The sequence below is a fragment of the Melanotaenia boesemani genome, chromosome 5, assembly GCF_017639745.1.
Source record: "Melanotaenia boesemani isolate fMelBoe1 chromosome 5, fMelBoe1.pri, whole genome shotgun sequence".
Taxonomy (NCBI): Eukaryota; Metazoa; Chordata; class Actinopteri; order Atheriniformes; family Melanotaeniidae; genus Melanotaenia; species Melanotaenia boesemani.
The window spans coordinates 25,319,493-25,346,948 of record NC_055686.1 but is presented as its reverse complement, the minus strand read 5'-3'; the positions used below and the strand labels follow the sequence as shown (position 1 = coordinate 25,346,948).

The following is a 27,456-nucleotide window of genomic DNA, read 5'->3' as shown; positions in this document are numbered from 1 at the left end:
ATATTTCAGCATGAGAAATCAGAGATTTAGCGTGGGAGCATGTAAAGCCACTCAAATGCGTGAGTCTCACAGCCAACATCTGAGAGTTGGCAGCCCTATAGGCTGATAAGAAAATATTAAATTTGCTGACTCATAGGTTTTGTTGATGAACATTTAGAAAATGTTTCACTTTCAATAAGATTAATTATTTCAGAAATATATTAAAGAGTTAAATTTAATATCTGCTGTTTGAAGCAGTAAACATAACCAGTTAAAAAAGCTGTTTTATTGTCATGTTATCATCCCTTCAACATAAATTACCAAACAGCGTGCATGTTTGCTGCTAACTGTTAGCATGCTCACCACTAATTTGCTCATTTGGATCATGCATGTAGCTGTGCTAGGGTGACATGACAGGTAAAAAAATGCATCGGGCCAGAATTTCAAAATCATCCAGGATTTTCTCTTTCTCAGCCTTAAATATGTGCACATTGGATTTGAGTTGGATTATCCATTCTCAGACAAGAAGCAACAGGAGGGAGGGGGAGTGAAGGGAGCTGCAGCACTGAGAGGACAGTTACCTGGCAATGATGTCACATCACCTATCGCTCGGAATTACGAGGCAACTCAAACACATCATAACTTTGTACTGCAGAGATAATGTGTGTGGATCTCTCTTCTCATACAGTCTGGAATGGATTTTACACCCACGGAGGGTAAGAGGTTTCAGCTCACTCACTTTCTCTGCAGTTCAACACATTAATAAGACACATTAACACGAACGCAAGACCAGGTTCATGTTTTGGATTGTCTTGATTGACTGGGGAAGAAGTTGTAGATCTGAGTGTCCAGTATCTAGTAATGCTAGAAAATGCAGAAAAGTGAATGTAAATTGACAGAAAAAATGGCCATATTTGTCTTGGTGGTGATGCATAGGAAGTTCAGTGCATGACGAGTAAAGCAGGGAGCTGGAAATTCACATCTGTTCTGCATAAAGACAAAGATATATATTCATTTTTTTGTGTTTGTTTTTGTGTCTATATATATATGTATTTTGTTATTGCTTTAAATTTTATCTGCACCATGCTTTCACACTGAGCTCATGTTTTCTTTCTGTGCTGCAGGATTAAAATGGGGAAGTGGAAGTTTCAAGCCAAATGTATTGCTTTCTACACATCATACTGTATTTACTCCTGACTGACAAGAAAACATGAAGAAAGTTACAGACAGTTATAGACTGAGTTCAAGGTATAAAGCAAAGTAGAAAATATCTTCATATTGGCACAGCTCATGATTTTGATGACTTGTCTTTACATAATGTTTCAGAAACACTAAATATTGGCCATCCTGTTGTACATTCACTAACTGTGAAAACAGATAATGCACATTGCATTACACTAAAGTCACTTTATGAGCTCTTCAGAATCATTGCACTAAAACAAAGAAAAACTGAAGCACATCTTTCACAGTTTGTCTTACACACAGTTTTATCTGCTATAAACACACTAGCTCTGAGCTAAATGTGGTGCATGAGGTCATTCTTGCACTCACACCTCCTTGTATGTGGTGAAGAACTGGAAAGTTGTCCTGTCAGTTTGTTCTCAGGCCCTAGAAGCCTAACAATGTTTGACATAACAAAGCAATTTAATTTAATTTAGTGTTTTATTTAGTTTCTGCTCTGAAGATAACATTTTTAAGGTTACCAAAGCATCATGGGTGAAAAACAAAGGCATCTCAAATAAGAACTGTTCATCTTTACAATTTCACAAAATATTTTCTGCTTTAATCTGCAGCAATCCGATGTATCCCAGCAGGAGTTTGTATCATGGACAGTGTTGTGGAGAAAGCAATGGAGTGGCCGGGAGGTGCTGACTCAGGGTTTGATCACCGAGTTCACACAGGGGTGCCGGCCAGAGCACTTCTTCAGGCCGCTCAGAGTATGGGATAATAAAGACTGAGAGTCCGATGTAGTTTCGTTCTCCGCTTTATTGCTCAGTTGTGTGTGGATGTGTGGTTTTTCTATAATGAACAATACAAACATAACTTAGGTCAGGGTAAATAATATAACCAGAAAATAAACACAAGGTAAACAGCTTGAAAACACATGTCCCTTTGATCAATATAATAAACGAACACTAAATCCCCCACTACACATTCAATACACTGAGTTTTCAGTCTGGTCAAGCTACCATCAATAGTAGCAAGAGCACTTCCGGTAATGGAACTAGCAAAGCGCTCTTATTATGAAGGTCTCCATTTGCTACTTCCGGTAACACGTCAACATTAGCTTCGCCCGTTAGGCAATAAAACACTACTTTGCACTAGTTACAGCGCATTTTGCTGCAGCAGTAACACTCTCACTACTGTACTGAACCCGGACTATGCATACACATACGTAACTTATAACCAGAACACATTTAAATCCAAGGTGTGGTCACGGGAAGGCTAAGTGGCTAATTAGCCGCAGGCACAGAGTAATTAACGTGTCCAAGCTTCAAACTTTGCTTGCCATAAATAACAGAAAATACCCTGCCGTGTGTCATTCCAAACACAATAAAGGTTGTGTGCCAGCCATACTCACTGGTCATTCACGCACACGCTGCCCATAAACGCGACCGCAGTCCACCACGACGGTTACACATGAAAAACTCTGCCAGATGACGTCACCCGCAATACAACTAACCGGTAAACTGGCCCACCTCTTGCAATACACTTGAATATCAGCTGACAACAACTAAATGAACTGAGGACTTTGGGGCCTTTTCTACAGACAGACCATCAGTGTTCTTCACTTCACCTGTCAGAGTTTTTAACATTGTGACTGTAAATGCTGTCCTTTCACTTGGTTCTGTTTGTAAAACAAAAGGTTTAACTTCAGTTCAGTGACACATTCAGTCAACGGTTTGGGGTCTAAACCACAATCCCACCACAATGTGAGAACATCTGCAGACTGTAGCATCAATACAATGAAACAATGAAGTGAACTAAACATGACAAATGTAGAGATAAAGAGATTTTAAATCTATTCCATGCAGGTTTGACACTATATGCATCCATATGAGAGTTTTTATTTATATATAGATCTGATCTATAGATGCACCAGAGGAAGGATGTGTAGGTGTTGCAGAGGGAAATAACAAATAGAGCTCTGAGATGGAGAAAACCACAGTGGGTAGCAGACAAAAAACACAAGCCATTTATAGCAACTGTGGTTAGGCTGAACTACTTTAACTGTTTTCTGTGGGGATGAATGAGCTGCTGTGGTGCTGCTTCCTTCTCTGTGGGGCTCAGAGTAAAGTCCAGGACTGACCTGGATCCTCTGATCAGCTTCTGTTCAGTTCTTTCCTGCCCTGTTCTGTACATTCACCACCCCAGCAGACCACACAGTAATACATGCTGATGCTAGCACAGTGTTGTATGTTTTCAGCAGTGACTTCCTAACTCCAAAAGACCTCGACCTTCTCAGCTAGTGGAGATGAGTTTGACCTTTCTTGTATAGAGCATCTGTGGTGGGTCAGTCCAGTTTATCATTGAGGTGGACACCCAGTCACTGGTACTCCTTTATCACTTCAGTGTCCAGTCCCTGCATGTTCACAGGTGTGTTGCAGAACTATTTCCTGCAGATGTTTATCATGATTTCTGCTGTCTGGTGTGTAGGTCTGTAAAGGCAGCCATGCAGCTTCAGTGAAGTCAAGAGAAACACAAACACAGATTTCCTGAATGTAACAGAGACAGAACAGAAGGAATAAAAGTCAACAACATAACAAAGATGGAGGTTTATGATATTGCAATAATTCTTTGGGGATTATATTAATTAAGACCTTTCATAGACCTCTGTACACGAAACAGCTATTTATGCAGTGGACTGGAAATGTAACTCTGACAACCAACTGCTGCGGTCAAAACTACCAATGCTGTCTGAGCTTGGTGTGAAAGGGAAGGAAACGGAGGTGGTATTTGTTTAAGAAAAGAACTTAGAAAGTCATTAGTCTCACATGCATGTCAGATGTAACATCTCCTTCATCATTACTGTTGATGCACATTAGAAGACTTTCTGACTGGCTGTGCAGCAGGACTGGATGTGATGATGGATCACTCTTTTCTCTGTGTTGTAGATAAATTTATTGAGGTACTCATCAAGGGATGGCTTGGGTCTGTTACTTATTTTCATTTATTTTCTTACTCTGTTAATCATATCTTATCTTTAAGCTCATATACTGACTAACAGGGTGTTCCTAGTAAAACAACATGTGGAATGTTACCCCTAAGGGAAATTTCTGGGTCAACCGGAGTTCAGAGGAGATACCTTGTGTGTGTGTGTGTTTTCTTTGTACCTGTTTTCCAGATCAAAAGAAACCACCGAATGGATGGGTGTCATAAGGAGGGGGGTAGATATCTGCTTGACTGAAGCTGACCCTACTTTTGCAACTGCACCATTAGTCAGTAAAACTGTGTATAGAAAGGAGGAGGAGCTGTAATATATAAGGGTCCAGGGATAGAAAGAAGGTGTCCTGTCTGTTGTGGGCAGCCGGACATCTCTTATGTCTGTTTGCCAGGGATAGATATGGACCCAGGGCTCTGTAATTTGCACATTTCTCATATGAATTGTAATTAATAAATTAGTCAACTGAGAGAAGTAGTCTGTCATATTTTGATCCATCAAAGAACACGCAGGAGAAGACCCTAAAGAAGAAGGTAGAAAGAAAATGTGTGGAACAGTACCGTATTAATTAGGAAAGTGGGAAATTAGTACCTGCCTATTTTAATACTATGGGAAGAAGTACCTGTTCTTTATTACTTGTGCATTTTTAAGGTTTTCTCCAACAGTGTGCTGGGGTTATTCTGTAAGTACATCACTGACTTTCTGTCTGCAGATGATAGAAAATATTTCTATATAGTGAGAATGACTGTGTATCATTGGTTTAATGTGTTTACCTGAGAAGAACAGAGCTGTGTGTTCCTTGCTAATCAGATTGTTTAAGCAGCAGGTGTCTTGGTCCAGGTTAGACTGAAGAAGTGTGTAAACAGCATGTGTATTGTTTAAGTTGTAGAAATGTTTTTGGTTTTAATGTGCTCCTCTTTTTTCTCTTGTTGATCTGTGCTTTTTCTTTTCTAAAATGTCTCAGTTTATCATTAGTTTAGTAAATCTATTGAGGTTTTCATCTTTATTGCAGTGCTCCGTACGTCCATTGATGCAAATGCTAAAGGTGAGAAATTATTTTTCTGTTTTTATTTAAACTGAGCTCATATGTATAATCTCATTAGTTTCTTTTCATATTCATATGCTATTCATCCATCCATCCATCCATCCATCCATTTTCTGTCGCTTATCCAGAGTCGGGTCACAGGGGCAGCTGCCTAAGCAGGGAAACCCAGAAGTCCTTCTCCCCGGCCACATTCACCAGCTTATCCGGAGGGATCCCAAGGCGTTCCCAGGCCAGCCGAGAGATATAGTCTGTCCAGCGTGTCCTAGGTCTTCCCTGGGGCCTCTTTCCGGTGGGATGTGCCCGGTACACCTCACCAGGGAGGCGTCCAGGAGGCATCCTAACCAGATGCCCGCGCGACCTCATCTGGCTCCTCTCGATGTGGAGAAGCAACGACTCTACTCTGAGCCCCTCGCGGATCACGGAGCTTCTCACCTTATCTCCAAGGGAGAGCCCAGCCACCTTAGGGAGAAAACTCATTTCGGCCGCTTGTACTCACGATCATGTTCTTTCGGTCACTACCCACAGCTCATGACCATAGGTGAGGGTAGGAACGTAGATCGACCTATAAAACGAGAGCTTTGCCTTTTAGCTCAGCTCCTTCTTCACCACGACAGACCGATGCAGCGTGTGCATCACTGCAGATGCGGCATCGATCCGCCTTTTGATTTCCCGCTCCATCCTTCCCTCACTCATGAAGACCCCGAGATACATGAACTTGTAGTGGCTCAGGGAGGATATTCATATATAAGTGAATAGAAAGTTAAACCAGTATTATGTTATTAAGATGTTGGCACACCGCGAACCTCCAGAACAACTTCTGTTTCTTTTTGTGTTTATTCAGTTGAAATCTTCAGGATTACATATAGATACTGTATATTTACTGAAGGTAGACATGATCACATTCTCAGACACAAGGATGTAAAATTATACATTTCTCTTTTCTGTATATTGATGAGTGGATTTTTATAAAGGAATTAGATGTTACTCTGACCTTGATCCATGAAATTTTTTCCCCAGTCTGTTAGTTTTCTGGTATTTATTATTGTAATTTATTTTGTCATTTATTTAATTTATTGTTTATTATTATCATTAATTGCATTTTAGACTGTAAATGATATCAGTAAAATCAGTGAATTGCTGTTCCGTCTGCTGAAAAGTTGTTTAAGTGTCTCCTACAAGATCTGCCAAAGTTAGGAATTACACATTCAGAACTAGAAATGCTTCACATCCAGGTTTGCTACAGATGAAACAAAGAGCCTCATAAACAGCATCGGTGCTTCATGACATGTATTTTATACGTTTGTGGATTTTTCTGAAATTATGACAGAATTCCTCCAAAAGACTTTCCCCTCATTTGGTGTTTTAATGATTCTGATTGGATTGTCTAACGTGTAACTACAAAGTTTTCATTGGTGTTCAGTTTATTTCTGATCTGATGACTGTTTTAATAGATAACTTACATCATCACAGTGATGATCATTTCCTTGTTCTTCATTAACTTTCAGAAGATGAAGCCAAAGCCACTCTGACAGCAGACAGTTCAATCATACCAGCAGGGGGCAGTGTGACTCTGACCTGTTCTCTGAAGGTTCCTGCAGGATTCACTTATAATCTGTACAGAAATCATCACATCAAACAATCTGATAAACCAGGAGGAGTTTTCAAGAGCTCAGATGGAGGCAACTACACCTGCAAAGGATTTAGAAAAGACACAAACTTTTCTTCATCTTTCAGTGACATAGTTTTTATTCAGCAAACTGGTGAGTTTAGAAATTTCTTTTTAAATACAACAACATGGATTTCCGAAAGACAGAAGATTTATTGTGAAAACATTATTTCTTAAAGTGTAAAAATAATGTAATTTAATTTAAACTGTAACCTCATTCTTATCTACATGATTATTTCAAACTGAGGTAAATGAGGTTACATCCAAGATAAATGATGAAAATTAATTTAGAAAGGAAAGAACGTTACACCAAGTCCAGATTGATAAACTTGTTTTTGCTTCATTAAGATCTAAAGGTGCATATACTAAAGTTATTAAAGATTTATAAACATTTCTTGTGCATGTGTATGTGTATGTTGGTCAGGTTCGAGAGAGGAGACAGAAGTGTTTCTATTCGTCTAATACGTATATATATATATTTTACCTCTCCATTATATATATTCAGTAAAATACCTCATCTGTCAGTCTTTCAGTTTAAATGTACCATTAGTAGTAACTAAATTAGATTTTTTAATTCTTTCATCTATTATTTTTTTTATGATTTTCAAGTAAAAAAATACACATATTTAATTTAGTCTGCAAATCATGGATATAGAAAATAAATATGCAAAACAGAGTTGATATGAAAATTTGAAATCATGTCATATTTCTGTAGATTTTCTGTGTGTGTAAGTTTTGTAACTGCATGTTTTCATGAACAGTTTCCATGAAGTCCACAGTGGTCCTGCAGCCCATCTGGACTCTGATATACAGAGGTGAGACAATCACTGCCAGATGTGAGATCCAGGAAGGTGGAGGAACTCAGTGGACGTATGAATGGAGAACAATCTGGTTAAATAGACCTCCATCATACAGAGAACACAGGATCAGCAGAGTTACTGACAGTGGAGACTACAGCTGCCAGGGAAGAAGAAACGAGTTTTATTTAACACAGTGGAGTGATGTCGTCTCAGTAACTGTATCAGGTAAGTTAGACGTCTTTCATCATGTGGGGCGGCAGTGGCTCAGGCGGTAGAGCAGGTTGTTCAATGATCGGAAGGTTGGCGGTTCGATTCCCGCTCCCGCAGTCATCTGTCGTTGTGTCCTTGGGCAAGACACTTAACCCTCCTTACCTCCAGTGTTGGCATCGCTGGTGTATGAATGTGTGGGTGATGGTCGGAGAGGCCGTAGGCGCAGACTGGCAGCCACGTTTCCGTCAGCTTGCCCCAGGGCAGCTGTGGCTACACACGTAGCTTACCATCACGAGGTATGAGTGAGGAGTGGATGAATAATGGATTCACAATGTAAAGCGCTTTGGGTGCCTTGAAAAGCGCTATATAAATCTAATCCATTATTATCAAGTCAGAATTTTCATCAGTTTTATCTAAATAAGGCAAAAACATTAAGTTATGAAGGTGGAGGAGTTTGTGCGTCCTGATGATCCTAGCGGCTATGTTGTTGAGGGCTCATGCCCCTGGTGGGGTCACCCATGGCAAACAGGTGTCTAGGGGAGGGACCAGATGAAGTGTGGCTCAAATCACCCCTATGATGATGAGAAAGCAAGAACCAAGGTTTTCCTTGCCCGAACGTGGGTCACCAGGGCCCCACCTCTGGAGCCAGGCCTGGAGGTGGGGGATGGAGGCGAGCGCCTGGTGGCCAGGCCTTTGCCCATGGGGCCCGGTTGGGCTCAGCCCAAAAGGGTGACATGGGCCTCTCCTCCTGTGGGCTCCCCCCACTGGCCCCCCTGGCCCCAAACCCCCAAAAGTGGTCAACAGGGCCTCCTCTATGTGCCCGAGGCCCCCAAGGGGTAATTTTTTCTATAAGTGCTCCGATTGGTCTGCCGTTTGCAGAGGACCCTCCGGGAAACTCAGACAGCACCCCCTAGAGACGGCAGCTCGATCCGAGCAACTTTTGCCCAAAAGTGGTCTGGGGTCCCGTTTGATCTTCGATTCCTGTTCAGAGGAACCCCCCGATGCTGCCTACCAAATGTCAGCCTCCCCGGGAATTCTCAACCCAAGATATAAGAGGTTGAAAAAGAACTAGGCGTGCACCTGCAATACTTTTACATTGGGCTGTAGTAAGGGATACAGAGCTTTGAACCGTTTTTTTCGGGGCCCTTTGGTCCCAGACGTCTGGAAACACCTTAGATTGCTTGACACGGCTTCCTGCTACCACAGGAGGCCCTTTGGAGGCTAAAAAAAAATTGGGGCACTAGCGGCACCCCGGGGCATCCCGAGCCGAAAACGAGCAAATCATGGTCCATCTCGTGTTCTGAGTCCCCGACAGTGTCCCCGGTGGATTTGGGGTGGATTTGACCCTCGAAATAGGAGGGGTCAAAAATCTACCCAAATCCCCCAATACAAATACAATGCAGCTTCAGTGTGCTCAGAAAAGGAAGTAGCCTCCGACAGGGTTTGGGGCCCCCAGCTCTTGGATTCTAATTGGGGCCCTGGAGAAAGGGCATGCTGTCCAAATTTGATCAAAATTGGACAAATTTTGTCCAAAAAAATGATCGTCCACATCCAATGAATTTCCATTAGGCTTTAACCCTACCAAAAACACCTATTCATTTTTATAGACACTTGGAAAGCCTCCCTCAGGCACGCCGTGCGATGTAGGGGCCCGGGGACACCTGGAACATGTGCGAGGCAGCCCCCCCGAACAACATATTGAACCCGTGTTGCACAGCGACGCCCAGAAAATTTTCCCTCCACAAGGGAACATCTTTTCAAAAAGATGCTCTCGGGGTCTTAGAATGGAAGAGAGCCTAAGATTTTTTTGGGTGGAAAATGGGGAAAAAAATTTCTGGGGCCCGGTGGGCCCTGAAACTTTCTGGGGTGGGAGAGGGGGTGGCCCAGCAGGCCCACGCCCTCAGGGGCTGCGCAGGACCCCCAAAACTGTTCCATTATAACGTGTCAGGGTCCTACACGGCCCCCAACCGGGCTAGAGACCCCAAAATTGCGTCAGTATTAACTGAGGTCAAGCCCTACAAGCCTGCAGTGGAATGGTGGAGATAAGTTATACGTGTGCGAAAAGCCACCCCGTTTCATACTTGCAAACCCGGCCTCCATGTTGAAGTATGGCCGATGGAGGTCAACCTCACCTTTTTGGGCCGTATGTGGCCTGGGAACAGGCTAGATACCCCAAAATTGGGTCAGTATAACCTGAGGTCATGCCCTACGAGGGTGAAATGGAATGGTGGAGATAGATCATTCGTGTTGCTGAAAGCCACCCCGTTTTTTACTTCAGAAAACATGCATCTCCCGACCTCCATGTTAATGAATGGGGAAAGAAACACACACCTGAATATCTCTGCCCGGGAATGGGCTAGAGACCCCAAAGTCGGGTCACTATTCACTGAGGTCATGCCCTACAAGTGTGCGGTGGGAGGGTGAAGCCCAGAGATGAGGTCCGCCCAGAGTTCCTTCGGGCTCTGAATGCTGTAGAGCTGTCTTGGCTGACACGCCTCTGCAGCATCATGCGGACATCGGGGACAGTTCCACTGGACTGGCAGACCGGGGTCTCTTCAAAAAGAGGGGCCGGAGGGTGTGCTCCAACTACAGTGGGATCACACTCCTCAGTCTCCCCGGTAAGGTCTATTCAGGGATGCTGGAGAGGAGGGTCCATCGGATAGTCGAACCTCGGATTGAGGAGGAGCAGTGTGGTTTTCATCCCGGTCATGGAACAGTGAACCAGCTCTACACCCTCTTCAGGGTCTTCGAGGGGGCATGGGAGTTTTCCGAACCAATCAACATGTGCTTTGTGGACTTGCAGAAGGCATTCGACCGTGTTCCCCGGGGACTCCTGTGGGGGGTACTCCGGGAGTATGGAGTGCTGGACTCGCTTGTACGAGCTGTCCGGTCAATGTACGACCAGTGTCAGAGCTTGGTCCGCATTGCCAGCAGTAAATCAGAATAATTTCCAGTGTGGGTTGGACTCCACCAAGGCTGTCCTTTGTCTCCGATTCTGTTCATAACTTTTATGGACAGAATTTCTAGGCGCAGCCGAGGTGTTGAGGGGATCCGGTTCAGTGGCCTCAGGATTGGGTCTCTGCTCTTTGCAGATGATGTGGATCTGTTGGCTTCATCGGGCCGTGATCTTCAGCTCTCACTGGAGCAATTCACATCCGAGTGTGAAGCGGCAGGGATGAGAATCCGCATCTCCAAGTCCGAGACCATGGTCCTCAGCCGGAAAAGGGTGGAGTGCTTTCTCCAGGTCTGCAATAGGCCCAAGTGGAGGAGTTCACGTATCTTGGGGTCTTGTTCACGAGTGAGGGAAGGATGGAGCGGGAGATTGACAGGTGGATCGGTGCCACATCTGCAGTGATGCAGACTCTGCATTGGTCTGTCGTGGTGAAGAAGGAGCTGAGCCAAAAGGCAAAGCTCTCGATTTACAGGTCGATCTACATTCCTACCCTCACCTATGGTCATGAGCTGTGGGTAGTGACCGAAAGAACAAGATCGCGAGTACAAGCGGCCGAAATGAGTTTTATCCCAGGGTGGCCGGGCTCTTCCTTAGAGATAGGGTGAGAAGCTCGGTGATCCAGAAGGGGCTCAGAGTAGAGCCGCTGCTCCTCTACATCGAGAGCAGCCAGATGAGGTGGCTCGGGCATCTGGTTGGGATGCCTCCTGGACGCCTCCCTGGTGAGGTGTTCTGGGCACGTCCCACCGGAAAGAGGCCCCGGAGAAGACCCGGGGTGCGTTGGATGGACTACATCTCTCGGCTGGCCTGGGAACGCCTCGGGATCCCTCCGGATGAGCTGGTGAATGTGACTGGGGAAAGGGAAGTCTAGGTTTCCCTGCTTAGGCAGCTGCCCCCACGACCCAACTCCGCATGAGCGGCAGAAAATGGATGGATGGATGGATCTGTAATTTATTAAGTACTACAAAGTTACATGGAAACAGGAAAAATATTGAATCTATGTCAGCTGTAATACCTCATTAATGAAAACATATATTTTTGACTGATACAGTTAAATCTCTAACACATAACATGGGTGTGTAGTAGTAATGTACAGAAACAGATGATACTTCATTTATCTGCTAAAAATCATTATATTTAGTTAAATCAAATCCCTGTATATCTGACCTGATACTGTTTCTTTAGGACAGAGTTGGATCTTATGAGCACAATGAAATGTATCTTTAGTTAGTTATTGAAAACTTAACAACAAAATTTCCTTTATTTCCTTTATTTGATGATGAGTTTGCTCTTAAAAGTGAATTTCTTTAACGAAGAGACATCCATCTGAATGCTGCACAGTTTCTCTAATTCCACTAAACTGAATATTTAACAATAATTAACCCCTTTATTTGTATTTTAATTGAAGAGTTTATCTGAACAAATGTAGACGTTTTAATACATATAACAAACATTTCTCAAAAATCTCTCACCAGCAGATAAACCCCAGCCTGTCCTCTCTGTGTCTCCATCATGGCTGAGTCCTGGATTGTCAGTATCTCTGAGATGTGAGATTAAACCTCCGTCTGCAGGATGGATCTGTTCCTGATCGGTTATACAACTGGTACAGATATGATCTGCTGCCTGGTAGCACTGCTGGGACTGAACATGATTCCTACATCGTTCATGGACAAACACACACAGCAGGATATGTGTGTAGAGCTGGAAGAGGAGACCCAGAGTATCACACTGATTACAGTGAAGTAAAGTTTCTCTGGTCTGCAGGTCAGTGTGTTTCTGTCCTCTCAGTGAGGATCAGTTATGTTTTCAGATTCAACACTTTATTGTCATTGTAATAATATTGCAGAGCTCACTTTGATTCTAATATTTTTCTCTGTGATTAAAACTATCTTTAAAACCAACGTGTTTAGATGTACACAGCTTATCATTTAAAACATATTAAAAAATGTTCATAAAATCCCAGTTTGATAATCTTGTTGACATGTGAGCTCTGATCTTCAGAACTAAATAAAATATAAACCAAAGGAATATTTGCAATGAGGTATTTTTATATTTTAATGTGTTTTTATAGAAATCTCATTACATGTTTGTTTTTCAGATGTTCATCCAGCAGCGTCTCTCACAGTGAATCCTGACAGAGTTCAACACTTCACATCTGACTCTGTTTCACTGAACTGTGGAGGAAACTCTGCTGAGTGGAGAGTGATGAGGTTTACAGAAACAGGTTATCCGTCACGTTGCTCCTACTGGGGAACAATGGCTCAATCCTCATGTAACATGAACATGAACTGGTACCACTGTGGGATTTACTGGTGTGAGTTTGGATCAGGAAAGCTCAGCAACACAGTCAACATCATTGTACAGGGTATGTTATGATGTTTTGTTTTCATTTTTAAGTATCACTTATCATTAATGTCATTTCCATATAGAAATGGATTTTCAGTGTTTGTCTCGTGATTACATCCTATGATTTTGTGTTTATTATTGCTAGATTAATTCCTTCTGTGTTCAGCAGATTAAATATAAATCCATTCTTTAAATAAACTACTCTCTCTTCCATCACCACAAAGCAGCATCAAACTCTTGACTGTAGGTTTTACTTCATTCACTTCATCTCTTCACAAAACTATAGAACAATAAATATTTCTTCTTCATTCCTGCCTGCTGCTGTCAGGCTTTACAATACTTCCACCACCACCTGCCCTGGACAGACCACACTCAGAACTAGACTGAACCACTGCCACACCATGTCTAGATCTGTGTAAACATGTATGTGTGTATATATGTATATACAGGACATGTGTATGTTTTTAAATACACATGATGTCTGTGTTTAATGATAAAGAGTTTATTTACTTCTCTATAAATCAGCTTTTTCTGAATCTCTCTACCAGCTGATCTCTGACTGAACTTAATATCCACTGACTTTTCTTTTTTTTTAATATTTTATTTTTTATTGTTTTCGTACATACAAACAACACCAGTATAGATCAGTAAACAAACAGAAACAATCAGAACAGGCACAGACTGTTAAGAGAAACCATCAATAAATAACAGTGTGGTCTAAGAGTAGCTTGGCATTTGTAGATTTTTACATAGGGTGAAGTGAATTTTTATTTTGGTATTGTTATGGACTGTATCCCTTTGTTAAGATTAGAGAGTAGGTTTACTTATATCAGCCTCAGAGGATAGCTCCATTTCCCGTTCCATTACCTACACAGACAAAAAACACATACATTATCAACACCTACATCAGTGTGATATGCAACACACACCTTGGTTTATAGTCGTATCATTGTATGTATATTTCATTTTCATTGTGAGGGTGTGCAAGTCTTCCATTTCTTCCAGTAGTCATTGAATTTATCTATGTTCAGGTTCAGGGAGAAGGTTATTCTTTCCATGTTATATATCTCGTTTACAGTTCCTAGCCACTCGGTTTTAGTTGGAAGATCTATAGACAGCCAATGTCTTGTTATTGCCTTTTTGCTGGCGACCAACAATATGTTGATCAAGTATCTGTCACTAGATTTAGTACAGGATGAGGTGTCTCCAAGATATACTGTACGAAAGTCATGGTTGATCTTGTAACCCATTACTGAGTTGATGTCCTCTACCACTCCTAACCAGTATGGTTTAATAGTTGGGCAGTTCCAAAATATGTGAAAATGATTTGCTAGTGTTTCTCCACATTCTCTCCAGCATTGTCCCTCCCTCAGCCTGGCTGTCTGGAGTTGTTTTATTTTTGGTGTAATGAAAAATCTAATTACATTTTTCCACATAAATTCCCTCCATAGACCTGAGCTTGTGGTATTCAGTAAAGTTTTCAATATCTTCATCCAGCCTTCTTCTGAAATTGTTATTTTGGCTTCTTTCTCCCATTTAGATTTAACATAAGTTGTGGAGTTCTTAATATAGGACTGTAGGCATCGGTAAAATCTAGCGATCAGTTTTCTGTTAATATTGACTTGTATGCATCTATCAGTATGTTAACTAGACCTGAGTAACCGGTTCCTGTTTTTATTGCACAATTAAAGTGGGCTCTGACCTGGAGATACCTGAAGAAATCCTGTTTTTCTAGATCATATTTGTCTTTCAGTGTTTGAAAACTATTCAGTTCTTCCACACTGGAAATAAGACAATATGTAGTTATACCTCTAAAGGTCCAAAACTTAAATCATTCATCAATCCGTGATGGTTTAAAATCACTATCATATGGTATCCATCTAAGCAATTTGATTTGGTTTTCCAGTTTTAGTTTACGACATTCTTCAAACCAGATGTTTAAGGCAGTTTTTGTCAAGCTGTTCAAGTGCTCTTTTTGTTGTGAGTACATATTCTTATCTCCTATTAATGTCTGTAGGGGTATGTTTAACTGGGATATTTCTAAGTTCTTCCATTTAGCACTATAATATGGGTCGCACCAATATATTAAGTATCTTAGTTGTGCTGCCTTGTAATAATTCTCCATATTTGGCAAAGAGAGCCCTCCTTCTTCTTTAGGTAGTTGTAAGGTTTTATATCTAACCCTGGGTTTTGAACCTTTCCAAATAAATCCTGAAAACATCCTCCTCCATTCTGTAAATTGTTGTATGGGTATTGCTGAGGGTATTGACTGAAAGAGATAAAGAAGCCGTGGTAGGATATTCATCTTAATTATATCTATACGATTATGTAGGTTAAATGGCAACAAAGTCCATCTACTTAAGTCTTCCTTTATTCCTTTGGTTATTGGCGGGTAATTTAGAGTGTAGATATTAGATAGATCTTTTGGAATTTTAACACCCAGGTATTTAATAGTGCTATTGTCCCATCTTAAGTTACAAAGGTTTGTAATGTGGTATGAAGGTGTATAATTGTATGAAATGAGTTGTGTTTTATCAATGTTTAGTTTATAGCCAGAGTATTGACCAAATGTTGTCAGACGGGACAATAATTTATTTAGGCTGAAATCAGGCTGGAAAAGAGTAATCAATATGTCATCTGCATAAAGGCATATTTTATATTCTGTTCCTCTTATCCAAATTCCTTTTATATCATTATCCTCACTCAGTGATTGGGCAAGCGGTTCAATAAATAAGGCAAACAAAGTTGGACTTAGTGGGCATCCTTGTCTACAACCCCTCTCTAGTGTTACTGAGTTAAATAGGCTGCCGTTTACTTTTATTCGAGCTGTTGGTGCATAATATAAGTTTTTTAGAACCTGAATTATAGAGCTATTAAAACCAAATTGTTGTAATACTAAGTATAAATATTCCCATCTGACAGATTCAAATGCTTTTTTTGCATCAAGACTAAGAACAATGGCTTCTTCTTCAGTCCTGGACATGTAATCCATCACATGTAAGGTTCGCTTTATATTATCTTGCCTTTGTCGGTTTTTGAGAAACCCGGTTTGGTCTTCATCTATGAGTTCTGGGATTATGTTTTCCAATCTCTTTGCTAGTATAGATGTAAATAGTCTATAGTCTAAGTTTAGAATTGATATAGGTCTATAGGAACCGCATTCAGATTTATCTTTACCGGGCTTGGGAATTACAGAGATTATGGCTTGCCTCCAAGATATTGGAATCTCACCACCTTTAAGTACATAGTTAAAGCATTCCAGTAGCAGAGGTGACACTGTATGCTTACATTTTTTGTACCACTCTGCTGGGTAACCGTCTGTCCCTGGCATCTTTTTTGTTTTTAATTTGGAAATTACAGTATCCAGTTCTTGCTTTGTTATTTCGTGCATCAGCCTCTTGTTTTGTTCTGAACCAATGGATGGCAGGTCCAGTGAATTCAGAAAGTTCACAATGTCCAGGGTACCGGCACCATCTGGTTGTGTGTATAGATTTTTAGAATAATTCACAAAAGTGTTTTGTATTTCTTGTAATTTGTGACATGTTTCACCAGTTTGTGCATCTTTAATTTTGTAAATGGATCTTTCATCCTGTTGTTTCTTAATCCTCCAAGATAATAGTTTCTTAGCTTTGGGACCATTATCATAATATCTTTGTTTAATAAATTTAGCTTTCATTTCTTCATAGGCATCATATATCTCATTTATTTTTTGCTTAGTCGTTTGTATCTGGTATGAGAGATGAGGGTCATCAGATTCCTGATGTTTAGTTTCTAGGTTTTTAAGTTTACTTATTAATTCTTGTAATTTCTGGAGTTTTTCTTTTTTTTTTGGTAGAGGACCACGCAATGATTTTGCCCCTAATTACTGCCTTCGCTGCATCCCATAGAGTACTTGGGGACACCTCATTGTTATCATTGTATTCCAGATACACACCCATTTCCTTTTCAATGTATTTTATACACAGTGGGTCATTCAACAGGCTTGTATTAAGCCTCCAGGTTGTGTTTTTGATTTCGGTGTCCAGATAGAGAGAAAGGTACACTCCAGCATGGTCTGAGATATCTTTTACCCCTATTTCACATCCTTTAATTATATGTCTGTCTCGGTTAAACATGAAAAAATAATCTATCCTTGAGTAAACCTTGTGGGGATGAGAGTAAAATGTAAACTTTCTTTCTTTTGGGTGAAGCTCCCTCCAGATGTCCATCATACCTGATTCAAACAAAAGTTTTTTGACTGTAGTTGTCTCTGGGTTTATTCTTTTAGATGTATTGGTGGAGTCTAGGCAGGGGTTTAACTGAATATTCCAGCCCCCCCCCACTGATAAAGATTTCTGAACTCTCTTCTGTAATTATATTGAATAATTTCTTAATGAACATTACATCATTATCTGGTGGTCTGTACACATTGAAAAGGGTCACAAGCTTGTGGTCAGTATATCCTGTTACTAAAACATACCGACCCTCTTTATCAGTTATCTGTTTAACAAGTTGAAATGTTACTCTATTTGAAATTAGTATTGCAACTCCCCTTGTTTTTCCATTTTTATAGGATGAGTAGTAAGTGTTTTTAAAACCCAAAGCTTTTAATTTCTCATGTTCTTTATCATCAAGTGTGTCTCCTGCCAGAAAACGATATGATGTTTTTCTCTTTTCACTTTAGTAAGTAGTTTATTCCTTTTCATGGGATTTTGTAGACCGTTAACATTTAGGGTAATTACTTTGTATTCTTCCTTCACCATCTTATCCCTAGAATCTTATACGTACATACATTAGGTTTCTCTCTAGACCTGAACATGTAGACTGGGAACATCTGTGCAAAACCAAAAATCAAACCAACAGAAAAGACCTCCAACAGTGAAGTGAAAGTATAACTTCTGAACAGGGAGGGGAGTCCTTCTCCTGGAGGGCCCCTCCAGATGCTCACTAGCATCTTCATTTGTGTCTTATCAAAACACATAAATAATGGGTAAGAGCTAGTCCCTTCCCCCAGATAATGATCCTAAAATAGTGTGAATTATTATTAACTAAGGGCCCATTTTTCTCTGCAACTGCATAGAAATTGTTCATAATAGGGCAAAGATTGTATCCAAACGGCATGTAACAAAGGGAGACAATCTATCTATTTTACATACATATACTGAGTGTCTTAGATTTATTTAACCATAACCTTTGAGTGTCTGTATGAGTCCGTGCGCACGCGCATGTGCTCACAATTGTCTCTGGTAATCTACTCACGGGTGGGCTCTAGACCTTGTTACCACTGTGTGACAGTGAGTGAGTTTTTCTCTTGCTCTCTCGATATCCATAGCCCGGTCCTGTCGCTTAGTAGATCCACGAGTCTCCCAGGAGTTCTCTTTGAGGGTTTTGCGGGGTGTTGTTGTTACGTCAATCTGGGATAAGTTGACAGGTGTGTCAGGGGCAACACATTCAGCCATCAGAATCCCCCTCCTCAGCATGTAGTCCCTCGCCTCCTTGGCGGTGTTGTATGTTGTGGGTCCTTCTTCGTAAAAAACACGAAGTTTCGCGGGTGGTGGTGTGTGAAAACGGAGTCCCTTTTCTTTTAGTACCTTCCTCAGAGGAGCGTATTCCTTACGTTTATAATTTCCACTGGGTAGTCATGATCAAAATAAATTTTTCTGCCTTTGAGATGTATTTCTTTCTTTTTCCATGCGGCGTTTAGGACTTGTTCTTTAGTTTTGTAAACGAGGAAGCAGGCAATCATAGATCTCGGGGCGGCCTGCGGTAGAGGTTTTGGTCCGAGAGATCTGTGGCAGCGTTGTATATTGAGGTCAATGTCAGGGAGTGACATCTCTGTCTTAATGAGCCGCTCCAAAAACTCACAAGCGTTAGGCCCCTCTTCTCCCTCGGGGATTCCAAAGATTCTGAGGTTATTTCTGCGTGAGCGTGTTTCCAGGTCCACCAGCTTGAACTGAATGCGTTCTTGATCCTGCAGAGTTTGTAGAAGCACCTCCTTGGCACCGCTGTTCCACTCCTCTATGTCTGCCACTCTTTTCTCCACATCATCCATCCTCACTTCAGTGTTTTTGAGGCCGTCCCCGATCACACTCAATTTCTGGTTAACTTCTTCCTTAAAGTTTCTGATTTCTTCCTTCACATCTCGTCTTATTGTCTCACACAGCTCGTTTAGGTCTTTCTTCAAATCATTTTGTCCTGCTTTTATTTCCACGTGGATAGCAACGATGCTAGCTTGCAGAGCATCCGTATATGCATTAGCTTCGGCTGCGGTAGAAGTTTCACCGTTTTTTCCCGTCGCCATTTCTTCGTTTTTGTTGCAGAGTTGATTTTCTGTCGCCTTAGTTTTCCTTAGTTTGTATTTCCCCATAACATTTTACACAAAAAGATAGATAAATTCTTTTCAAACCGGGTAAACATAGGACCTCTCTGAGAGCTTGGGAATTATGCTGCCACTTGCTTCGCCGCCATCCCGGAAGTCACTATCCACTGACTTTTCTTTACAGATGATGATGATGGCGTCATCCTGGTGAGCCCCGTCCATCCTGTGACTGAGGGAGCTTCTGTCAGTCTGAGCTGCAGACTGAGAGAACAAAACACACTTTCCAATGTTTCTTTCTATCACAATGACAAACTTCTCCAACATGATGGCAGAGAGGAGCTGAACATCTCTGCAGTGTCACAGTCAGACGAAGGTTTCTACAAGTGTCAACATGCAGGAAAGACGTCACAACAGAGCTGGATGTCAGTTACAGGTGAGCAGGATTAAATTATCATACATTTTACTTTGTAAATCATTTTTCTGCTCAAAGCAGGAGAAACAAAAAGTTTGTTGGTGAGTTTTTACTGTAGATCTGGATTTTTTCCATTGTGTTCAAGCTTGAAATCACATTCATTTTTCTATTTATGTTCTAAACCCTTCATATAAATAACATTATTACTTTCTGTTGTGTTTCCAGCTGTGTCCAGACCTGAAAGCTCTTCATTTCCTGTGCTGTTGATGGTTCGATCTGTTATTGGAATCATATTATTGATTTTCCTGGTTTTGTTGTGTCTCTGCAAACGGTCCAAGGGTGAGACCTTAATTTCTTTATTGCAAATGAATAAATAAAATAAATAAATAAACTTAATAACATACTTTATATAAAATTACATTAATCAGAACAAGATCCAACCCAAGAGGACATATAATCTTTCTTAAATCTTAATCTACCTCAGATGTTTAGAGAAACAGCAGATGTGCTTGAAACACCTTTAACATTAGCAGATCTCCATAAAGCCCTTTTCCACACGTCCAGCAATAAATCACCTGGACCTGATGACTTTCCTGCTGAACTTTATAAACATTTCTGTCTCACTTTTGTTGTGATTTACTTGAAGCAGATGATGTGGAACAATAGTTTAGTGGTAAAAAGAGCTCTAGACAGCAGCTTGATGCAAAATACAAAAAGGTTTATTAAGAAAAGTGACATCTTAAACAGATCTGCAGCATCTGTGAGGTCTCTGGGCCAGTTGTAGAGAAATCCCCTGGACTATGGGTCCCACTGGCCTTATATAGGTTCACAGACAAAGAACAGTCCTAAGATAACATGTGGAACCCCTGAGACTTGTATATGAAATCATGTGATGCTGTACCCTATAGGGTTCATTGAGTTGACCAAGTTCATGTGGTACTGCCTACTTTAAAGGTTGTGGAGTTTGCTGGATCCATGTGATACTTACAGAAACAAACCCTAATTCCTAAATGTGTTTAGTACATCTAAACATGATTATACTGCCTACATGATGCTAATAATTAGACACCACACTGTCACCATTATTCATCAAACTTGTGTAAGAAATCAAGAGCACATTAAAAATACCACCCCATACGAACACAACACAACAGCAGCACATTGTCTTTGTGCTGCTGTTGTGTTGCTGCAGAAAAAAAGGTGAAAACTTTTATCACTTATTGAAAATGGTAGAAAGTGATTTACTGAAAATGACTAACTATTCTAACATGGTTAAACAGATTAATTATACAAGAACTCATTTTCATCTCTTTTTTATTTTTTTACAGATGCATGTTGTAACAGGTTGGTACATGGCTCACATTAAATATAACAAATGTTTTCATGACATGATTCTTATTAAATGAACATTATTTATTTTTATTTCTCAGGTTGAATCAGATTCTGAACATCGACCGAGTCTCTGCTACACAACAGTCAGTCAACGAGAATGAAACTCAGGCTTATTCCTCTCTCCTTCATGGTCAGTCCTACAAATAATGTCTCAGTTTGTAATTGTTACGTAGCTGGAGCTTCATAAATCAGGCAAAACGGATGTTATTAAACTATTAAACAGCTATTGGCTGTTCAAAAAGTCACTAAATGACGTCATTGTCTAATTTGCATAATCAGCCTTGTACATAACAGGCTTGTTGTAAAGGAGGCTGCCGTGTAGAGGGATGTCGTGGGAAAAGCAACAACTGACAAAAAGACAACCTAAAAATGTTGAATAAGCAACAAAATAATAAATGAATAAATAAAATAAAATAAATTCTTCGGTCAGTATTTTCTTTGGTTTTTTAGTTTAATTTTATTAAGTGTAGTTTGTTTTTAAATTAGGAGCCTGCAACATGTCACAACACTTAACTTTTTAAATGTTATTGTCCATACTCTTCATTAATAGACATTACTATGATAGGCTGCATGGTGGTGTGGTGGTGGTTAGCACCACAGCCTCACAGCAAGAAGGTTGCTGGTTGGAGCCTTGGCTGGGGGAGGTTGAAACCTGGTGGCCTTTCTCTGTAGAGACAAGTTCTCCAGCTTCTCTGTTCGTCTCATTCTGTGTTGGCCCTTCGATGGACTGGAGACATGTCCAGGGTGTACCCTGCCTCTCACCTGCTAAGATGCTGGGATAGGCTCCAGCTTACCCGCGACCTTTAACGGACTACGTGGTAGATAATGAATGAATGAACTATCTGACAGTAAGCCAGCGCGGATCATCCAGCAGCAGAAACTGAAGGTTTCAGTTTAATCATGAAACATTGAACATCAGCTGCTCTGAATGCAGCTGCTGCTGCGTGAGGACCAAGCCTCTTCTGAGTGCTTTTGGACGGGGGAGGAGTCTGCGCAGCACCCACTCCTCACTGAGAAGAATAAACTACGTTCATTCACATCAGTCTCCAAAAGTCTCCAATGACACCAGAAAAAGTCGCTAGATTTGTTGCTTTTTACATAAAAGTCTGAACACTGCTCAGTATAGCGACAAAGTCACTAAGATGGCAAAACTGTGTCCTTCCATTTGAAAACAATCACTTCCTGTTACTTCAAAATAAAGCACTTCAAAATAAAACACTGTCATTGCTCTTAGAAACTAAACGATTCATATGCATGTCAGAGTTTTAACAGCAACTAATCATGAAATACAGGCAAATTCATACTCAGCAAACTAAACATATTAAACATCACTATTCATTTAGCATTTCGCAACAGTAATAAAGTGGTAACTTGTCACAAATCTGATTTTCTTTATTTTCTCTGACATGCAGGTGATGCTGCTGTCTACGAATCAGTCAGAGGTTGTGGAAACACTGGAAGTGGTACAGTATAAACCTGATTCATGTGGAGCTGTCAGAAGACCATATAATGTAGGGAAGCATGACTCGCCCTAAATGTATGTAAATATTTATTTTAGACGCACCAGCAGATGAATACATCAACGTCACATCTCATCTTAACCTTAAAGGTCATGATAAGAACAGTAAGTACATAAAATATTTTACAAAATAGAGTCTAATTGAAAGATAAAGTGTGTTACTGAACACAATAGTAGTAAAAGTACAATAGTAGCTGTAAAATAACTGCATTTATATATTTATAATAAAATTTCTTCGTTATTGTATAGTAGTAACTATGGACCTCTTCAATCTTACTACAGCTGTTGAATTTTTAGATTTAGATATTTACATGAAATTTATCAAAGGAAAATGTAGTTTTATTTTAAAATAAAACATTTTCTTTGTCTTTAACTTGGATGAGATATTTGACCAACTAGTTCATTTACTGTGAATGAATCAGCTTCTGATGTCTCTTTGTCCCTCATCGTAGTTTAACAGTCATCACCTCATATTTACCATTTAACTTAAAAATCTCACCATTTTCATTTTCTTTATTTCTTTAAAATGTTTTCTTTATCTGTGTTTTAGATCCATGAAAAGAAGATTATTACCACCAAAAGAAGAGACTTGTGGACAACAAGCAGAAACAATATTCTTGTTTAAACGTGTTAGCAGCTGTTCTAGACGTCCAAGCGTCCATCAGACAGTTATTTGTCCAGTTTTGTATCATATTTCTTTAAAATATTACATGATCTGAATTTATTTGTTCATATTTATGCTTTTTGTAGCAAAAACGTAAGAAAACTTAAACCATGTACAAAGTTTAACAGCCATGTCCATATTATACCTCGTCTGCAACATAATACATAAAAGCAGATTAAAACAAAATTATGAAAAGATTTTTAATAATGTGACCATGGATTGAACAAAAACAAATTGACCCTTGTTGTATTTTACAGGTTAAACATTAAATAACTGAAATATTTACTGTCAGTATTAAAATGGGTTTAATAGAGTTAACTGGCTTTGATAACATTTCAATGTGCTCAGCTGTGTAAGTATTTAGTACTCTGCTTATTTAATATGCAAGTGTACTATAACCAAGTCATATGTTGGATGTTATGTGGTGTTTTTTCTCCCTGTCAGAGGTTGTTGGTGTTATGTAGTGTGTGTGTGTTTCCCTGAATGTCTTTCAAGGATTGAACAATGATGGTGTACGCTTTAAAGTGTGATGAGCAAGATTCCTAAGAATGCTATTGTGTGGATATTATTTAGCCTTTTTTCTGGTTTTATTTCTTTTTCAAATTTAGTTAAATGTTAATAAAGATGGGTGAATAAATAAATGGTTCAATATCTTTTTTTAAATGTATCTTGTCTTGTTATCTTATGTATGTTGAAAAAGGTGAGAGGAGGACGTTAACATCAGCCTGGAGTCATTAAGAAAATAACACACAAAACATTATCTGCTCAATTTAAATTTCCAACATCAGGAATCCAGTCCAACTTTATTTATAGAGACCTTTTAAAACAAATTGACTGACATGACAACCGTGGCCCATGAGGGTGGGGGCATCGGTGCTCAGCTGTAATTGGTTAAGCCAAGAATCAATCATGACTAGAGGGTTGACCTAACAGATTTGTGTACCAACAGGTATCATACCTTTTATAATTAGAACCATTAGTAGTCTAAAAAAAAAAAAAAAAAGACAAGACCCGGCATAAAAGCCAGCAGAGCCTTCAGTATCATTGCAGTATCAGAGACTTGGATGAAACCAGATAAGGGAACAGACTTCGAATTAGATGGATATGATTTGATCTTTATAAACAGAAAAAATAAGCGAGGAGGGGGAGTGGCCTTTTATGTGGACAAGAAATATGTTTATAAGCTGGTAGAAATAATGACAACAGTTATCAATAATATATTGGAAGTTATAACAATAGAAATCTGTCAGGAAAATAGGAAAAATGTTATTTTGAGATGTATATATAAAACACCAGGTTCCAGAAATGAGATTCTCAAAGAATGGATGGATGAAAAGTTTAGGACTTCATGCAATTAAAATATATTTATTTGTAATGACTTTAACATAGATTTACTAAATCCAAATAAGTATAATATGACAGAAGAGTTTATCAATACAATGTATAGCATAGGCCTGTACCCCAAAATAATAAGACCTAGCAGAATTACATCACAAAGTGCTACACTTATCGATAATATATTCACAAATGAAATGCACAACAAAACTGTGAGTAGATTACTGATCAATGATATCAGTGATCATTTGCCAGTTTTTGCCATTTATTATAACTATAACAAGGACAAAAGGGATAATGTGTTAAAGTATAAGCGGGTGAGGACAGAAGAGACAATAATGCATTTAAAATGAGCTCTTAACATGTAACTGGAAACTATATTGGAAGAAGCAGATGTTGATAGAACATATGACAAAATCTTAAGAATTTTCAAATTTTTAAATGATGAACATAAAACAATTTAGAAGTAAATATAAATATAATCATTGTCCATGGATTACAAAAGGATAAAAAAATGCCATCAAGAAGAACAAACAGTTTATACAGAAAATGTTTACAATGTAGAACAATGAAAGCAAAAGTAAAATATAAGAAGTATAAAAATAAATTAACCACCATAATGAGAACATGTAAGAAAAATTATTATTGTAAAGTATTAGAGGAAAATAGAAACAATATTAAAGAGATTTGGAAAATATTAAATGGTATTATTAACTATGTGTCTAAGGAAATATCATCATCCAATTATTTTATTGATAATGGCAAAAAATTACCAACATAAATGATGAAACCAATAGCTTCAGTGAGTTCGTTATTAACGTTGGACCAAAACTGGCAAGAGAAAAGAATGAAAATGGTGCCTGAAGATGATGATGAAGAAACAATAACAAGAAACGTTATCTCATTGTTTATATGTAAAGCTGGAAAAAATGAGATAATACAGTAAGTAAATGCAAAAATAAGACATCAACAGACTGGAATAAAACTGACATGGTAATACTCAAAAAGGTTATTCTGGGAATTTCTAAACCATTAACACATATCTGTAATTCATCATTTCAAACAGGAACTTTTCCAAGTAAAATAAAAATAGCAAAAGTTATACCATTGTTCAAAACAGGAGACAAATACAAATTTAAAAAAATTACAAGCCTGCTTCATTGCTTTCACAGTTTTCTAAAATCCTGGAAAAGTTATTTATAAAAAGACTGGATAGATTTAATAACAAACATAATATCTTATCAGACTCAATTTACAAACAACAGATCAACATCTTTGGCGATAATGCATTTAATAGAGGAAATTACTAACTGTATAGATCAGAAACTATTAGCAGCAGGGTTATTTTGTCCATGGTATTTTCATTAATAAATTGGAGCGGTATGGGATACGAGGGGTTGTGCTGAAATGGATTCAGAGCTATTTAACTAAAAGGCAACAGTATGTGATGGTTGGTGAACACAAATCAGATTGTTTGGACATTGTTTGTGGAGTATATGTGGAGTTGTATATTTAAGGGTTGCAGAGAACTCTTGTAATGAATGAACAGTCATTGATTGCTGTCAAAGCAAACAAGTATGCTCTTGATTAAAGAAAATACCCCCACATACATGTTTATATTTATTCTTTCCTGTATGTATTTTTTCCTAAAAAAAAAGGAAAATAAAATATGATTATAAAAGGGGGGCAGGAATAATTAAGTTTTTAAACTTCATCCTGCTCTTTTTCAGACTCTATGACAGGGATACTCAACTCGATAGGGCTGAGGGCCAGATTTAGAAAATAAGAAATGGTCGGGGGCCAGTTTATAAACCATCATGCAAAATCAGTAAACTTTGAAAAAGGCTGACAGCTTGTGCTCATATTTTGATACTTTTTATTAGCTCCATTGCAATTCAGCAATATTTATTCTGAACCATCTTTAACAGTATAGCCAGAACTCTTTTTTTAAACCATGCATACAAACATTGCATAAAATAAATAAACTATTAACAAGTTTTTAAAAAAATAAAATGAAAAATATTTCATTTTATTCTTTTAGTGTGAAAGATGCACAAAATGTTAAGATTCAAATAACAAAAACATAGCTGCACAGTGCAAACCAGCAAATATTGGAAGAGCTACTTCAGAAAAATCTTCGCTCATTATAAAATAACAAAGAACAAAAAGATGTTTGAAACAGTCCGGACCAGAAAACACATGTATGGGATCAGATGCTCCAACTTAATGCATCACACACAGTCCCCTCTTAATGTGAAATAATGCATCTCATGTCCTTTGAGAGGTTGTTGAAGGATGGTTTGTGAGATGTCAGGGCAATATGCAAGCACTGGCTGAGATGCGAGTCAGTGAGTTTGTTGAGCTTTTTGTCCTTAATTACATTCATCACTGAAAAGCCCGACTCGCATACGTAAGTGGATCCAAACATTGTCAACATGTATATAGCGAGTCGTTTTGAGTTCGGATACTGATGGACTGAGTGCGCCCAAAACTCACATAGTCTCTCCTCTTTGAACTTGGCTCTCAGGACATCGTTGGCCTGAATTTGGACCAGTTCCAGTTGGAAAGCGCCCTCGTTGATTTCAGGCACCGCGCTTTTTGCCTCTGCTGAACAGCTCCCGGTGACACTGACAGCAAACGGGTCGAGCACGAAAAGCAGCAGTTGCTGTGGGATCTTG

At 39.4% G+C, this 27,456-nt stretch overlaps 1 protein-coding gene and 1 long non-coding RNA gene across 2 annotated transcripts in view; both read left to right on the top strand.

The window, feature by feature from the left end:
* LOC121639980 (titin-like) overlaps window positions 1–27,456 on the top strand; it is a 618,411-nt gene that overhangs the window by 337,463 nt on the left and 253,492 nt on the right. The window lies entirely within an intron of this gene.
* On the top strand, window positions 20,169–22,885 carry LOC121640091. The gene is made up of 5 exons (XR_006010345.1): window positions 20,169–20,207; window positions 21,197–21,212; window positions 21,299–21,390; window positions 22,673–22,723; window positions 22,819–22,885. It is a non-coding gene; the product is annotated as an uncharacterized LOC121640091 (long non-coding RNA).